The 18,669-nt window shown below is 36.9% G+C and overlaps 1 long non-coding RNA gene across 1 annotated transcript; it reads right to left on the bottom strand.

Annotated features, from left to right (window-relative positions):
* Window positions 1-6,858: 6,858 nt before the first annotated feature.
* On the bottom strand, window positions 6,859-7,404 carry LOC120309590. The gene is made up of 2 exons (XR_005557125.1): window positions 7,203-7,404; window positions 6,859-7,078 (listed from the first exon to the last, which is right to left on the bottom strand). It is a non-coding gene; the product is annotated as an uncharacterized LOC120309590 (long non-coding RNA).
* Window positions 7,405-18,669: the final 11,265 nt, after the last annotated feature.

Below are 18,669 nucleotides of genomic sequence, written 5' to 3'. Positions count from 1 at the left end.
TGAAGTTATTCATTCATCTTGACCTTGACTCTGCCATTGGTTTACCTCTTCCTCTTCTGAGTATCTTCTAACATGAAAATAGCATCAGCTATTTAGAGCTGCAGATAAAAGGATATTGTTATATTCAAATACCTCCTTATTTTTTATTGTATTTTATTGCATTGAAGCATATCATTAGAGAAGCTTCAGAAGGATATGCCACAGAAAACAATACCATCTGTGGGGGACTTCCAGTTTTGTATTGTAGCAAAACGGATGCAGAAAGGCAGGGCTCTGCCTTCCACACCCGATTTCACCCTGCTGGAGGCCTAAAAAGGGCCCAAAGTCGCCCTAAAGAGGTGATGAATAGGAGGGGTGCCTTGTTGATCATGGAGAAATGGCAGTCTTTCCGTTCAATCCAAACCGGCAGGGGAAAGACTGGCTACATTCTTGTGGCCGGCCATTAGCTGCTGACACCCAAAGAAGAAAAAGCATCAATTAACACATCATAAACAGTGTGTTTGGAACTGGGTGAGAATATTTATCCTTTCTTTACTATTTTACAACTGAATTTCCTGGGAAAGGCTCCCAAGAAGCTAGAAACCTCCAAATGTGAATGGAAACTGCATTTTAATTTTATGGGAGATAGAAACATACAATACTGAAGTGGAAGTAACGTAAAGCTACAGTTTTGATAAATGTGAGAAATGAGATAACTGTTAAGATTTTCTCTTTGGAAAAAAAAGAAAGACAAATATTGAGGCAAAATATAAGAAATCAATACTTTGTCTTGAGAGTGGAAAATGGACTTTGAATGACATCTAGTGGTGGATTTGTGTATAGCATTATAATTTGCTTCCTGGCTGCTCCGTGACTGCTAGCTTGGGAGAACAGCTGGCAATAAAGGAAAATATTTTGGCATACTTATCACCTTGACCTTCTTGGATTATAAATACCTACTGAGCTTGGACTTTTAATCTCAAGAGCTAGTAGAAGAGAAAGAAAAATTTGACTTTGGAAGACATAAAAGAAGGAAAATATAAACAACCATATACAAACAAAATAATGCAAGACTTAGCTATAACAATGAAAATGCAAAAGGTCCTTTATTCCTTAGGTCTGCAAAATACATCTGATGGCAAGGAAGAAGATTTTAAAAATGTATATTTTATAGAGTTGTTAGGGGAAATGTCACAACTTGGGAGACAGGGAATGAAAAGAGAAATTGAGGGAGAAGAAAACTGGGAGTTGCTTAAGGAATATAAATGGGTGGAATGCCCTCTCAAAAATACCATACCTAAATTGTGGTCCTCATACCAAGTAATTTTCACAAAGAGAGAAAGAAAATTTCTGGGCAATTTAATTGCTCTGGCTTGGAAAGCTACTTGGCAAAGAAAGAAAGCGAGAGTTAGATTTAAAAAACAGAAGATTTGACCTTTTAGAGGGAGCATTATATGTTTAAATACTTGTTTGAATAAGATTAAAAGAAAAGATGACCCTTAGATATAATTATATAATGAAAGATATGATTTAGAATTAAAATAGCACTTTTTTCTTCTTTCTTTTTTTGATATGGGAAATATAAAAATAAGAGGAGCATTGGTATGAATATTTTTTTTAGCTATACAAATGTAATTATTGAGTAAAATCATAACTGACAAAGATATTTTAAATACTGCTGGGAAATTGCACAAAAACAAGATATTGATTTATGAATTAATATTATGGTTATTTTTATAATATTAGTAAAATATGATGAAGATGCTTATATCTAACTTTGTAGTACCAAAAATTGTAACTGTGTAATGAGGGGAAAATGTAAAAAATATGGGGAAGAAAGGGGGATCAGGGAAAAAATACTGGATTGTGTAGTACTGAACAGATTTATATTGAAGAAGTTAATGTGAATATGTGAACTCAGACAACATGTCGTTTACTAAGCACTAAAGATTGTAATTCTTAAAAATCAATAAAAACATTTCTTTAAAACGAAAACGACACTATCTGCAAAAGGATCACCAGTAAAGAACAAAAGAAATTCTCAAGCATCTTAAGAATATACTAGGGAAAAAATGTATGTTTCACATAGGTACAAAACAACTGAAAAAAATACAAGGCAGGTTTTTATACAGCATTAATTTGTACAGACTCACATATACCAAACTACAGTAATAAGCTTCATCTATAGAGAGACATTATTTCTTCAGCAGCAACACATAAATAAGAAAAGTCTCTTTCTCTCTCTGCCACAACTGGTTAAACAGAAAAATCAACATTTGTTTAAAAGTCTTTGTGATCAGAAAGGTTGTCTAGAGAATGATGCCGAAAAAATAAATTTGGAAGCTATATAAACAGAGTGCTAGGGAACAGATAACCTTCACACATTTTCATTCAGTGTGAAGTATCAAAATTCTCATGACTGCAAATACCACTGTAAACAACATAAAATTGTTTTATTTTGCTACATTTGGCTTTCAAAATATATAGGGCGCCTGAGGAAATATGATCAGAGATCTGTTTTATAGCAAAACTCCCGAAGTGGAAGCCACTTGAATAAAATGCAGAGATTCATCTAAGTGAAATCTAAGCAAGGAACAATACACTTGAACTACAAGCTGTCATCAGGTGAAGATTTAAAGAGAAGGATAAACAAAACTATAATCTAGAATGTTAATAAAAATCAATTGAGACCATATAGAATGGAAGACTTGCATGATGAATCAGAGAATGGATGCCTTTAATTATATCATGGAAGGAAATGAATATAACTGACTAGGTATAATGGAAACAAATATGGAGGATGGGATCTTTTCTTGATTTATTTTTAAGAATAAGCTATCTATAGCCCATTAAAGCCAGTGAAAAAGGAACCAGTTATGCTTTTTATAGATGGGACTGCTGATGTAAATGTTATACATTGAGCTGCCCTTGAAAATTATCTGAGAGCTACAGCTAGTTCAAAATGTAGTGGCACAGGCAGCAATGGGTACTTTACTAGCTGGCTTCCAGATGCATTTCAAATTGCTAAATATTATCTTTAAAGCTCTTAATGGCATAGGACCTTAGTATTCTTTCTCCCATTGTTCCTGCCCGCCCAGCACGTTCAAGCAGAGTGGATATGCACCAGGTCCCTTCCATTATAGGACTTAATGGGATTTGTCACTTTATGAAATCTTCAAAGTGTGCCTTTTCTGCTGCAGCCTCTAGCCTCTGGAACAATATTTGCCCAGACATATGTATGACACCTTCTCTCCTGGGGCTTTGAAAAGCCCTTAAAGTCTGGCTTTGGTCCCATGCCTGGGGTTTATGTGTTGTGGGAGTTGATTTACTTTGTTTTAATGGTTGCTTTTAGCCTAGCCTGCCTTATTTTGTTTTGCTTTATTTATGTTTTTAACTGTTTTAATATGTTATATTTTGTAACCCACACAGAATCCACTGGATTATATATTAAATTTAACAAATAATAACAACAGGGCAACAATGAGAAGAATCTAATGCCCATTAGTCAGATGGATTGCAATAAGGGAATTTAACTGAACCTTTACAGTTAAACTTAAAAGCTATGCAAAAGCTTATTATAGTGCTCATTAAAAAGAGGAAAATGTTAGTACTTCAAGCTAACTCCAAAACATGCTGTTTGATTATATCTAGAAATGGTGACAACACTATTTCACTGGGAACATCTTAGGTGGCTTTTCCTATCAACACAAGCTAATGACTTCAAATACTTACCATATTAGACATATTTTTTTCTATTGAATTTAAAAAGAAATCTCCCAAAATACTATCAAATAGGATTCTGCCTCAAAGTTAAAGTAGCTAATAATGCATTTTTTCTTGTATTTTGGGGTTCCTATAATTTTAATTACCAATTCAAATTACACACATGTGATCATGCTAGTTGTGACATGTTATAATTGCTAAATTTCAGTTTTTGTATGAGTTCTCAGATATATCTTTATTCCTTCCACAGATATGCTATATTCTCAAAGACCCATTGAATTTTATAAGCATGTTTCTATACAGATGGGCATAAAATGCTGACTATATCAAACATAGGAACTGCTAATTGAATTGAATATCACAAAATTTTTAAATTGATGTGGTGGTTTTTAGCATCAGGTCACAGGCCTCCTAATTCTATCTTTTTCATCTAATTTTTGAATTTTGTGGAAGTAAGAGAAGTAGATGGAAAACTCATAAGTCCCTAGATGTTTTTGTTACTTAAAAGGACAAAGTAGAGAAATAAGATACTTCTATGGGAAGGCTATAAAGCAGCATTTGCATCTGCAAGATAATGATGGAAATTGCTCTAGAACAGTGGTTCTCAACCTGTGGGTCGGGACCCCATTTGGGGTCGAATGACCATTTCATGGGGGTCGCCAAACAACGCAGTCCGCCATTTTTCCCCCCTTTTCCTTAGCTGTGCTACTCCCTTTTATTCTATTGGCTTTTGAAAGCCAATAGAATAGACTCTCTTTAATAGAGTCTGATTCTATTGGCTTTCAAAAGCCAATAGGAATTGTCCAGGCTGCCTCTGCCCTGCTGAGCCCGCCAAAAGTCCCATTCTGCACCAGTTGAGTAGTCCTCGACTTACGACCGGTTGGGGGTCGCGGCATTAAAAAGGTTGAGAACCACTGATCTAGAACTATTTGTTTCACTTTAAGAAAGTTTCAAATGGACCATAATTCCACTTGAAGAGAAATGAAAACAAAAATGATTTGGCACATAGAGATAAGGTATCAGAATATTACAAAGTAACATTTCATAAGGGATGCTCCAGTTACATTTTCCTCCCAATAAAGTGCTTCCCTTTGAAGCAAAGGTTTTTGAAGTTTTGAAAAATTTATAGTTACAAGGCAAGAAAAGTAGCAGATTTGGGGGTTGGAAGTGACAGTGGGAAAATTTCCATCATTGCTTCTGAAAAGGGGTCTGGGATAGGGATGAAGATTAAGGCAAAGAGAGACCAAGATGGAGATAATTATGTTTTCTCTATCTTTTAGCTCTCTGGGAGGGAAAGTTCTCTGTACTAATTAATGATTTGATCAAAGCTATTAAGTAGTAGGTCCTAAATGTCCCCTCCATACAGTGGTGGGATTCAAATATGTGAACAACTGGTTCTCCGTGTGGATGCTGCTTCCGGAAGTCTGTTCTGGGCCTGGGCAACAAAAAATTAGCTACCGGTTCTGCTGAAGTGGTGCAAACAGGCTAAATCCCACCATTGGTTACTCGTTGTATATATGGACTGCAATATGGTAGAAATATTAAGAATAAAAACATGTTTTTCTTTTGCTGCTGGTTGCATGACAAACTGTGGTCAGATGTTGAAAAGATCTTCAAGTTTGTTTAACACTCTCTGGTATGCTAAGAAGCAGAATGTGGTCCTTGCAGAGAAAATTAAATGTCAACATGAGACTATTATAGGCTCAGTTACATTTCTGAGCAAGGGTGGTCTCTGCTGAAAGTAATAATTCTGTGACTACAACGAATTTATGTGCCTTCTCTATTTTCAATTATTTTGGGTTTTTATTCATTATTCTTTCTTTTTTCCACTTCTATTATATTACAAACATGCTTTTACTCTATATTCCATTTCCATTCTTAGTGTTTAGCATGAATTATTGTACATAGTATGATACTGATTGCATTTGTTGTAAAATAAAATTTTACAAAGGATTCCAAAAACAAAGATAGCAGTAAAACCCAAAATGCCAATTTTCATCAAATCAATGTCCTTGATGCTGATTTTGTCAATTGTATTGAGTAAGTTCCTGAAAGGCTTAATTTTTGAACCACACTCCTGCAACAGTTTGCGATAAAATATCGCAAATATCAGAAAGATGCAGAACACATCCTTGTAGTAGTTTAAGATTAACAAAATAAGTTTGATATGTTTTCTTCTTGCTATAGAAGATCAATCCTTCTCAAGAGTTTTCCTATTTCTTGTGACCAGGTCTGCTGTAGCTGCCCAATTCAAGTCAGCCCCAACTTTTAGATTCCCCATCTGGGTTACATCTATGAAATGCTGTGGCAGCAACAATATTTACACCTATCTGAATATGGTACTGAATTAATCAATGGGAAAGCCACATGATAAAATCTTACAATATGATAAATATATGGTTTGACACTATTAACACAATCAAGACACTGATGTTTCCAAAGAATTCACTGATCAATGCTATATATTTTTAATTCATAAAAGTTTATCCCTGAGATTGTATTCTTACACACAAGCAGGGCTTTTTTTCTCATAGAATGCCCAGAACGGAGTTCCGGCACCTTTTTTGGATGGAACCTTGTAGGGTAGGCAAGGCAGATTGTATGATGTGTGTGAGTTCCGGCACTTTTCTTTTTCTTTTCTTTTTTTTTTTTTTTTAGAAAAAAAGGACTGCACACAAATAATTTGGCCTTTTTATACGTGAAGCCCAAAAATGGCTAGTGATGCTCTGCTCAGCTGTGATGAAATACAATGGCTGACCATTGTTCACAGCAAGTGAAAGATTAAGTCCACCTAGAGGCCCATATATGGCAAATTAAAACAAAATTTTAATAATTAAAATAAAATTTTACTGAATTAATCAATGGGAAAGCCACATGATAAAATATTACAATATGATAAAATATATGGTTTGACACTATTAACACTGATGTTTCTAAAGAATTCACTGATCAGTGCTGTATATTGTTAATTCATAAAAGTTTATCCCTGAGATTGTATTATTACACACTCAAGTAATCTTTGCTGGTTTTAAGAATAATTGATCAAACAGATTAGAGGATTGTGTTAGAAATTGCTTCCAATATTGGCATTTTTTCTATTTATTTAAATTCCTTTCTTTTTTACATATGCCCTAATAAATGACTAAGACACAAAAATAAAACATCAGTGTTTATTGACAGGTGGTATTGTTCAAATTGTTTTAGCCTCGTTGTTTCTCGGGGGAGTCAATCTGGGTGTTCTCGTGAGGTTTTCATTGTTTGGCAGGTTCTCTAAAGAGGCAGGCAGTGCCAGGAGTGTGAGATGAAGGAATCATAGTAGATGGGATTTAATCTTTCTTGCCTCTCCCTCTTCTCCTTCTGCGGCCATGTCTGCGACCTAACAGGTAGAGAAAAGAAATTTAGTTAGATCTCATCCCTGAATCATGAGTTATATGAAATAAGTGTTCAAAACATTTTAAAGTTTCTCTTAAAATTGTAAAAAAAGAAAGAAAGAAAAGCACCTCTCCTTCTGCCGCGGCCACGTCTTCCCCTTCTCCTCCTTCCTCCTTTACCTCCCCGTCGCCTCCTCCGACGGCGGCGACTGAGGCTCCGGCTCCGGCTGCGTAGGAATCTTGCCATTTGAGGTGGTTCTTTTGACTTTCAAGCTCTTTGCAGCTGGAGCTCCACCTGTTCTGGATGGGTCTTTCAGAGCTTAAGGCTGGAGGCTGGCCACTCTGCCCTTTTTATAACCGAATGTGAAGCCCAGAAATGACTAGTGATGCTCTGCTCAGCTGTGATGAAATACAATGGCTGACCATTGTTCACAGCAAGTGAAAGATTAAGTCCACCTAGAGGCCCATATATGGCAAATTGAAACTGCAAATATAAATCATATTAAAAAGCTTAAACCAATTAAATTGCCAATTATATTGGCATACTTACAAATACAGTCGCAATACAGAAAAGACAAAAAAGAACCAAGGATAAAATTAGAGCACACACAATTAGATAAAATCCTTCTAGGAACAGAAGATCAAATGATAAAGAAGATATTTATTAGAACAAGATTTGTTAGAAGAACAGGTAAAAGAAACAATGTTAATCTGGAGCAAAAATTTTGGTTACAGTATTGACCTAGATAATTGGCAATCATTATGGGACAGAAACAGGAGGTTAACACTGGCCACCTCCTATAAAGAAAATTTATACAAGATGTTTTATAGATGGCACCTTCCCCCTACAAGGCTAGCAAAAATAGATTAAAAAACCTCACCAACATGCTGAAAATGTAGAAGGCTTCCAGGGACTTACTATCACATGTGGTGGGAATGTTCAAAAGCGCAAAACTTTTGGCATCGGATAAAAAATTGGCTGGAAGAAATACTATTAGAAAAAATTGATTTAAAACCAGAAACCTTCTTATTAGGGATTATTAATGATAAACTCAGCAAAGCATCTTTCTACTTACCGTATATGCCGGCGTACAAGGTGACCCAGCGTATAAGACAACCCCCGTCTTTATCGCCAAGCCGCATTCCTAGAACATTGTCTTATACGCCGGAAACTACCAGTATTTCCAGCGTATAAGATGACTCGGCGTATAAGACGACCCCCATCTTTGGTGCCGATTTCAGCGCTTGCGGAAGTCACCTTATACGCCGGCATTTACAGTACTACTGCAATATTTTAACCGCAGCAAGATTGGCATACATCCCAATGGAAAAGGAAGGAAACCCCCACTGAAGAAGAAATAATAAATAAAATTTATCCTGCGCCGAAATGGACAGGTTAACTCTAGAGATTAAAAATAAAACTGAAACAGAGTATTATGAAATTTGGAAAAATTTGTACGATTGGTTAGAGATAAGGAGGATCGCTGAGATGATTATCAATTGATTAGTTGATATTATAAGGACTTCTTGTTAGTACCTATATTAGGACACAACTGAAAGATATGTAAATACAACATTGACAATTGAAAGATGGTTTATCAAAAATTTACAGATATTATACGCACAGTTTGTTATACTCTATCCTGTTATAGAATGTATTTTAAGTTTCTGTTTTTCTTTCTGTAACATAAGGTAATACTAATAGCAGTGTTGAAGCCAGGGAAGTTGAATCATGTCCATTTCTGTTTTTAAAATGTACATTTAATAAAATTTGTTTAAAAAAAAATAGCTACCGGTTCTGCCAAAGTGATGTGAACTGGCTGAATCCCACCACTGCCTCCATACATGTAGATTTTTGAATTAAATAAGGAAATTGTCTTTGTTTTTTACTTTTATCATTTTTTTACCAGTTTACCAGTTTTTACTTTTACCATGGGAGGTACTGATCATGCAATATTGGAATTCAACGTTATGGAAGCACAAGCAATAGAACACAGTCATACTAGAGTTTTGGACTTCAAGAGAGCTAATTTCAATAAACTTAGAGAGGGCTTGGGAAGGACTCCATGGATGAGAATCCTCAAGGGGAAAACAATTCAAGAAGCTTGGGAAATTTTGAAAAGCGAGGTAATAAAAGCCCAGTCCAGCACAATACCAATAAAGGGGAAAAATAACAACTCTCAAAAGAAACCAGCATGGCTGATAAATTGAAAGATAAAAAGGACATGTATAGAAAGTGGAAAGAGGGCACAACTAAGTCAGAATATCAGCAAATAGCTCGAGCCTGCAAAGATGAAGTGAGGAAAGCTAAGGCTCATAATGAACGAAGGCTTGCGACCAAAGTCAAAAATAACCAAAAAAAGCTTCTTTCAACATGTGAAAAACAAGAAAAAAGTGAAGAAAATGATTGGTCCATTAGTGGGTGAAAATGGCAAGAAGGTGACAAGCAATAGGGAGAAAGCAGAACTATTTAATTCATTTTTTGCATCTGTCTTTACACAAAGGGAAAAAACAGATCAACCTATCAAAAATAGTGCCATAAAAAACAGACTAGAAACACAAGTTAAGATAGGCAAGAAAATAATAAGTGAGCACCTATCCAGCCTAGATGAGTTGAAATCACCAGGACCAGATGGATTACACCCCAACGTTCTCAAGGAACTGGCAGATGTGATCTCAGAACCACTGAACTATATCTTCCAAAGATCCTGGAGCACTGGGGAACTACCAGAGGACTGGAAAAGAGCTGATGTAGTTCCCATCTTCAAAAAAGGGAAAAAAATGGATCCAGGAAATTACAGACCTATCAGCCTGACCTCAACACCTGGGAAGATTCTGGAAATGATAATCAAACAACGAATTAGCAAACACCTAGAGCAGTGGTTCTCAACCTTTTTAATGCCATGACCTCCAACCGGTCATAAGTCGAGGACTACCCAATCGGTCGTAAGTCGAGGACTTTCCCTGCCCAGGAGCGCCCTGCATGTGTGGTACCGCCCCCTGCACCGGCCGAGGCGTAGCTGGCAAGGGGCAGTGACGGCGCAGGGCGACCACCGGCTGGGCCACCAGCTGGCCCAGCCCAAGGGAGGTAAGGCACCCACCGGGCCCCATGCACTCCAGCAACCCTCCCTGTGCCTGCTGGCCTCCCACCTCCCACCCCTGGCCCTTTTTTACTTACATTTTTAGTAGTTGCTCAGCAGGGAGGGGTGGAAGCTTCCAGACAGCTCGCCTTCGCTGCAGACAACTTGCAGCACCGTTTGCAGACTGGGGCTTTTGGTGGGCTCCGCAAGGCAGAGACAGCCTGGACAATTCCTATTGGCTTTTGAAAGCCAATAGAATTAGACTCTATTCAAGAGAGTCTATTCTATTGGCTTTCAAAAGCCAATAGAATAAAAGGGAGTAGCACAGCTAAGGAAAAGGGGAAAAAAATGGTGGACTGCATTGTTTGGCGACCCCCGTGAAATGGTCATTTGACCCCAAATGGGGTCCCGACCCAGAGGTTGAGAACCGCTGACCTAGAGTCAAACAAAATCACTACTAAAAGCTAACATGGGTTTGTCAAAAACAGATCATGCCAGATAAACCTTATTGCATTCTTTGACCAAGTGACAAAATTAGTGGAGCAGAGAAATGCTGTGGATATAATTTCCTTGGACTTCAGTAAGGCATTTGATAAATTAGATCACAATCTACTACTCTATAAGATAGAAAAATGTGGGTTGGACAGCATCATCACCAGATGGATTCATAGCTGGCAGACTGGCCGTACTCAGCGTGTGGTCCTCAATGGAACTGCATCTACATGGAGGGAAGTGTGTAGTGGGGTGCCCAGAGCTCTGTTCTGGGCCCAGTGCTCTTCAACATCTTCATCAACGATTTGGACGAGGGGATAGATGGGGAACTCATCAAATTTGCAGATGACACCAAGCTGGCAGGAATAGCCAACACTCCAGAAGACAGGCTTAAGATACAGAAGGATCTGGACAGACTTGAACACTGGGCACTAACTAACAAAATGAAATTCAATGGTAAAAAAAAGTAAGGTTCTACATTTAGGCAAGAAAAACCAAATGTAAGGGAATAGTATAGGGGGTACCTTGCTCAATAGTAGTAACTGTGAGAGGGATCTTGGAGTCCTAGTGGACAATCACTTAAATATGAGCCAGTAGTGTGCTGCAGCTGCCAAAAAAGCCAACACAGCTGCATTAACAGAGGGATAGAATCAAGATCACGTGAAGTAATAATACCACTTTACAATGCCTTTACACTGCATCCAGTTTTGGTCACCACGATGTAAAAAAGATGTTGAGACTCTAGAAAGAGTACAGAGAAGAGCAACAAAGATAATTAGGGGACTGGAAGCTAAAACATATAAGAAATGGTTGCTGGAATTGGGTATGTCTAGTTTAACGAAGAGAAGGACGAGGGGGACATGATAGCAATGTTCCAATATCTCAGGGGCTGTCACAAAGAAGAGGGAGTCAAGCTATTTTCCAAAGCACCTGAAAGCAGGACAAGAAGCAACGGATGGAAACTAATCAAAGAGAGAAGCAACGTAGAACTAAGGAGAAACTTCCTCACAGTTAGAACAATTAACCAATGGAACAACCTGCCTCCAGAAGCGGTGAATGCTCCAACACTGGAAGTTTTTAAGAAGAGACTGGCAGCCATTTGTCCGAAATGGTGTAGGGTTTTCTGCCTGAGCAGGGGGTTGGACTAGATGACCTCCAAGGTCCCTTCCAACTTTATTATTATTAGTATTCCTTAATACTAATACTAATATGAATAATTAATACTAATGTATTAGTATTTTCTTAAGGAATTAAATCAGAAAACACATCTTAAAACCATAATAATCATAATATATAACATCTTGTCTAATTGAAGTATTTGACAGAAATAATTTACATAGATGTTTTTTATTGCTGCTGCTGAGAAAAATTCTTCATCCAAAATTTTGTTAAGTCAAATGTGTTATATCTTTTTTTCTAATTTTTTTTGGTAACCAAATTCTATCTGGTTTTAATTTTTTCAAATAATGTTTTTCTTTTCCCCTCTTTCTTTTGAGGAGTATTTGCATGCCTGTCAGTAGCGGGAGAAAAATAATGATATTTTGGAAGACTCATTCCTCGAATCGCATGCCCCGTTCTTTCTCCATATTGTGCAATGCTTCAGAAGCCTCATTCCCTAAATCATATACGCATTTTGAGGAATGAGGCTTCCTAGGCATCACTGACTTGGAAAAGGAATAGCAAGAGCAGTTTGGAGAATAGAGCAAGGCAACCTTGGAAGAATTGCTGGTGCGGTCTGCAGCTGCCTAGCATAGGCCACCCATAGCAGGAGAAAAAGGTGAAGATCAGTGGGGGATGGCAGGCCTGTGAAGCACAGGAGCAATTTGAGCTTTGCAGAAGGATGCTGGCATGGCTGACCACAGTGGAGGCATAAGGTGGCATTTCTTAGTGGCCATGGCAGCGCATTTTTTTCAGCATTGTTATAATTTCAAGTTGCTAAATGAATGGTATTATGTTGAGGACCACCCGTACCTTTCAGAATGAATATACTATTTTCCAGAATTATTGTTTATTTCTACAGATAAAGTACCATATAGATATTTTGGTGAACTGTCCTGAGGTATTAGATTGTAATAGTCAGCATATTAATGGAGAATAAATTAAGGCAGCCATTTCTTTTTTAAAAAAATTGACCCTGCCTTCTCTCATGCCATGTTGAATATAATAAACCGAATTAGCAGGGTGCTAATTACTCTGGTAACGTAATCTGTTTTTTTTTTAAATGGGGCAGTATAAATGATTGAAAATGGCTGCTAAATTTTTTAATTGCTGACAATCAACATAATCTTTTCTGTCCAGTAGTTGGAACCCAGAGATTGTGTTTTCATTTTAAAATATAAATGAAGCAGTTTAGATGATAAAAAAATGGCAGAGGGTATAATGCAGTGGTTCTCAACCTTTCTAATGCCGCGACCCCATAATACAGTTCCCCATGTTGTGGTGACGTCCAACCACTTATACATCACCGGGCGCCAGGGGCGTGACCAAAGAAAAGGGGGGAAAAATGGCAGACAGCCTTGTTTGGCGACCCCCGTGAAATGGTTGTTCGACCCCAAATGGGGTCCCGACCCACAGGTTGAGAACCACTGGTATAATGTGTCTAGTTTTGCTTATTTGAGGTAGCAAGGCAGGGCCCAACAGAGAGAAATGCAGATGTTTCATATTCAGGGAATAAAACTTCAGTGATATTGGAATAATCCAATAATGTAAAAGGAAAATAGCTATGAAGAATTTTTTAGAAAGAGGTCAATTGGCCACTCCAGTCACTGACTATTATTTTAAAAATATTCTTCTCTATAAAAGGGGTATTTTTGATTATTTCATTATACTGGATTATTTCATTATTTCTTATGAAGAATTTGTATTCCTAACTACAAAGAAAACAATACAGAATTTAAAATGTTACCTATGCTTCTTGGTATCTTAAATGAAATCTCAAAATTAAAACAAAATACTTTTATGTTAGAGCCGTAAAAAGAAAAGCCAAATACAAATGATTGATTTCATGTATATATGTTGAAGGAAGTATGCATTCTGTTTTTTTTTTCATTACTTACAAGGAATAAATAGCATTACTGAGCAGATTAGACCTACAGTGAAGAAAAAAGAAAAAGAAAAAGAAAAGAAAGGACCAGTAGCTAGATCCCAGTTCCATATGTATGCAAACATTTGTGCATAACCCTTTTGATAATAATTACCTATTATGCTAAACTAGACTAAACTAGAACTGAACAAATTCTAGTCTATGAACATAATGCTGCTTACCTGTCACATTCTGAAGCTTCTGAAGTCTTTCCCCTGTTTTTGTAGTTTATTCAATCAGTAAAATAGAAAGACGCTCATCAAGCATGTACCAAGCATGTAGACTGTTATATGTTGCTGGGAAACTGCATCTGATTTGACCACAAGTTGTAAATGGTCAGATTAGACAGATGTCGCTTTCATTGAGATAAATAGTCTAGTGCAGAATTCATTTCCTATCCTGACAGAGCAAAGCAATGTTGGATGGGGAATTCTGAGAGCTGAACCCCACACGTGTTCAAGTTGCCAAAGTTGAGAAACACAGATTTAGAATCATGTAGATTTAATGCTTGAGAAAATAGGGACATTTTAGTATTAAATATGGGAGATGAGTACTTAGCAAGAGTTATTATTTACTCTGAATTTAGGATGCATATTCAACTATCATAGGAGATTGGCTACAATTGCTTCTTTATTTGGTTCATATTGATCTAACATGCGGACATTAATTATGGATTTTCCAGAGACACAGCATTAATATATTAAAAAAGCAAACATCTTTTTATCTGTATGCTTGTCGTACAGCTTAAAGAAGGGTTACATGAACTCAATTGCTTGAATTTTTGAACTGCAATTTTTATTTTAAATGGTTTTAATAAAAATATGTTTCATTATTCTGCAATATTAATAAGCATTTATGTCATGCTAAAATGTATGTTATTTTATTGGTTCCAAACATTTATTATTATTATTATGGATCATCGCACAGTCAGCCAGATGTTCAGACTGGATTTGGCATTTTGTCTACCTATCGAGTCCTTACCCAGGACCTGGGATAGGCAGATGTGGATGTTTGATGGTATTACAGATATCGTCGCAGGATGGAAGCAGTTCCTAGTAAAGCCGCCTTTTGCAATTGACTAATAGTGAATTTGTCAATGCCAATGGTGTTCAAGTGGTGCTCCAGTTGTTTTGGGATTGCACCCAAGGAGCCTATCACTATTGGTACTACCCTTGCTTGCTTTTGCCACAGTCTTTCTATTTCTATTTGTGGTCTTTGTATTTTGTTATCTTCTCCAGTTCTTTCTCGTCTATTCTGCTGTCTCCAGGCACTGCCACGTCCACTATCCAGACTTTTTTGTCTTTTTTATTGACAATTGTTAAGTCTGGGGTGTTATGTTGCAGGTGCTTGTCTGTTTGAATTCTGAAGTCCCAGAGCAGTTTAATTTTATCATCATCATTATTATTATTATTATTATTATTATTATTATTATTATTATTATTATTATTCCTCTATGTCTATACCCAGTGTAGTATATTTCAGCCTTTTATTACCTGGAGCCCTCCAGATATAGTAGACTACATATCAAAAGCATTGCCATTGAACTGATAGCAAAGCGGATCTGGAAAGCCCCAGATTAGGAATGTTAACATCTATTAACAACTTTGTGTGGATGCAGTCTAACAAGGGGAATCACTCTCATTATCCTATTTTAAATTAGGAGTTTTATTAAGTTCTTAATTTTGGTGAGGGCTATCCCAGAAAACCTCAGATGCATTTTGTTTATGATTTTAAATTCCTCTCTCCTACTAAAGTATTGTCCATGTGTGTTTGTGCATGTCACTCTGTCCGTGAAGAAAGCCATATGCTGAGAGTTTGGCCAATTTGAACCGTACATTTGATCTGGAAAATGCACAGACCATATCTCGTGAGACCACTAAGAGTGGCCGCCTTCTCAAAGAAGCCTGGCTTTTGGATGAAAATTCCATCAACCGGCACATAGACCTCCTACCAGCATACCAGACTCTCAGAAGATGGGAGAAACAATATGGTAATCCATGGAGTAGATGGCCATACCATACGGTGCAAAAGCAAGACCATGGCTCTACAAATGGAGAAGCTGCGATCCTTAGGGAAGAAAGTGAACTGGCAAAAGAGGAGGGGGGCAGGTGACACTACAATGAGATAGCAACTGGCAGGACTGGAGTGACAGGGCTGCAGGTGAGGCGGCAAGAGCTGCTATGGGAGGAGATGACGAACGGCTTGGAAGGAGAGACAAAAAAGGAGGGGAGAGTATGAAGCAGGAACATCTGAATAGTTGTTCTTTGTAGGATCAGGGAGAGGGAGCTGCAATCATCAGATCCACCAACAGGCTGCTGGATAGAATCAGTTTAACACATTGCAGAGTAACATAGCTAATGGGTCGATGACACGCTGGAGGAGCCAGGCACAGAGACAGGCAGCTGAATATAGGCAAGCTCCCTAATCACCTAGCATTGTAACTGTGATGATGTCAGTAGTTTGGCTGATGAAAGCTCAGTAAGTAACCTTTTTACTCAAAGGCTTGTTTATATTAAATGGTCCTGTTTATTTTTATCCTGGTGTTCGTTTTTCTTATTATATATATATATATATAGGTCTTTGGTTCTTCGGGTTTTCTCCTGCATAAAATTGGAAGTGTCTTGGCGATGTTTCGACGAAGTCCCATTTGTCGAAACGTTGCCAAGACACTTCCAATTTTATGCGGGAGAAAACCCGAATAACCAAAGACCTACATACAAACACCCGTGAAAACCTCAGAATATATATATATATATATATATATATTATATATATATATATTATATATATATATATATATATATATATTATATATATGTTTTCTGAGGTTTTCGCGGGTATTTGTATATAGATCTTTGGTTGTTCGGGTTTTCTCCCGCGTAAAATTGGAAGTGTCTTGGCAACGTTTCGACAAATGGGACTTCGTCGAAACGTCGCCAAGACACTTCCAATTTTATGCAGGAGAAAACCCGAAGAACCAAAGATCTATATATATATATATATATATATATATATATATATATATTATATATATATATATTATATATAAATTTAACAGGAGGATGGAGTGACCATTAAATCCTACCATAAATTAATCAGAATTCTATTTCATTTGTCTAATCACCTAAAATTGATGTAAATTACATAATTTGCAGAACAATTTCAACTTAACAGCTAAACCTTTGATTTGATCTCTTAAATGAGAATGGAGTCTAATTGGAAAAATTGTCCATTATATCTATTAAAACAAGTATACTGTACTGCTTTTATTATTTTTTCATTATTGGTGAGCCAATAAATGTAGTATTTAAATATGGTTTAAATATGCTCTGGCATGGACCCCCTAATGACCAGCATCAGTAGATTGCTTTGTAAGCTGCCAACCTTTTTCTTTCAAAGTTTTTGAGTGTTTGTTCAGCAACAGCAAACTAAGCAGAAAACTGGTGCAGTTTTTTCCAGTCACAGATTTGCTAGGGCAAGCTATATCTTTTAATCTCAGGCTGACACAAAGAAATAACTATTATACTTGTGCTTAAAAAAAAAAGGAATTGGAGATCTAGTGAAAGAAGATAGCTCCCATTTATCCTTCTACCTTAGCAGAAAGTTTTAATATAATTGTGAAAGATATTACACACAACTGTTTCAATATATACCCATGTATACAAATTTATACAAGTTCTGTCAGTAGCATATTCAAGGATTTGCAGTACAGTTTTTCAAATGCAAGAGATAACAAGCCTGTTTCTTAGATCCCAAAGCTTTTCCACATGGCAGTCTAAGCTGTTTGTCTCCTTTGGTGCTCACAGCTTTATTTAAGCCAACTTCTGAAATACCAGTCTGAATTGCTGTAAATTTGCAATTTGAATAGAGATAGTGCTCAGCTAGGACTATATTCAATGTGTTCTCCTCTGAAGGGCTTAAGGCAGCTTGAACAGAAAAAATAGTACTTTTGAATGTAGCTGGAAAAAATGGGTGAATTTCAAGTAAGAGGACATTTATGTTACCCATTCCTGAATTCCAGAACAGGAGTGACACATACTGACCACAAGCAATAGGATATGCAACTATAGTGAGTCCCTCAGTCTAACAATAGTCACCCAGCTGCTCAGAGTTATCTCAAACTGCAAATTGGATATCAAATAAATTTAATAAAAAAATAGTATCTCAGCTTCATTACTTTAAATCAGGAGTCCTCAACCCCCGATCCATGGACCAGTACTGGGCCACAGCATGCTGACAACCAATACGCACAAACAAGCAAAGCCCCATCCGCGAGATGCAGGCAGCACACAAAACCACGCACCCTCTGGTCCTTCAAAAAACCTCTCTCCACAAAACCAGTCCCTGTGCTGCCCAAAAGGTTGGGGACCTCTGCTTTAAATTATTTATTATTTTGATTTATATAGCTGCCCATCACTAATATTTGGCAAGTTGATTTCATCAAAGCCTGCCAGATTAATCTTACTTCCTTTGTCTCATTGTGAAACTTCTTTGGTAGTTTGTGAAAATGCTGAAGATGTAATAATATCTCTTGATTTCAGCAAAGTCTTTCACATTATATTCTAATTAACAGGTTTGTTAAGTGTATGGATGGCATAGCAAGTATCAAATGGGGTAACTCAGTTCATTCCTGGCCAGAAGCTTTTATTTAGTATTTGGGTGAGCTGAACAAAGGAATGTTTATTAAAATTTGCATAAGATATGCAGCCAGGTCTAACGCCAAATCCTTGGAAATCAGAAGTAAAATTAAAACTGATCTTTATGATGATGATATTGAGAGAGTGGAAGAGTACTGGAAATCAAAGATTGGATTCAAGGTATAATTTATAAATTTTTGAAAAGGTATTTTTTTCTGCCAATCAAAAAAAAAAGAGTTCCTTTTGGTATAGTTTTCATATTATTTGACAAGAACAGAATATTTTTATGAATAATTTGATATTAA

This window comes from Crotalus tigris, unplaced genomic scaffold (assembly GCF_016545835.1).
Source record: "Crotalus tigris isolate CLP2741 ecotype Arizona unplaced genomic scaffold, ASM1654583v1 scf7180000018043.2394770, whole genome shotgun sequence".
Taxonomy (NCBI): domain Eukaryota; kingdom Metazoa; phylum Chordata; class Lepidosauria; order Squamata; family Viperidae; genus Crotalus; species Crotalus tigris.
This window is presented reverse-complemented; position numbering and strand designations above follow the sequence as displayed.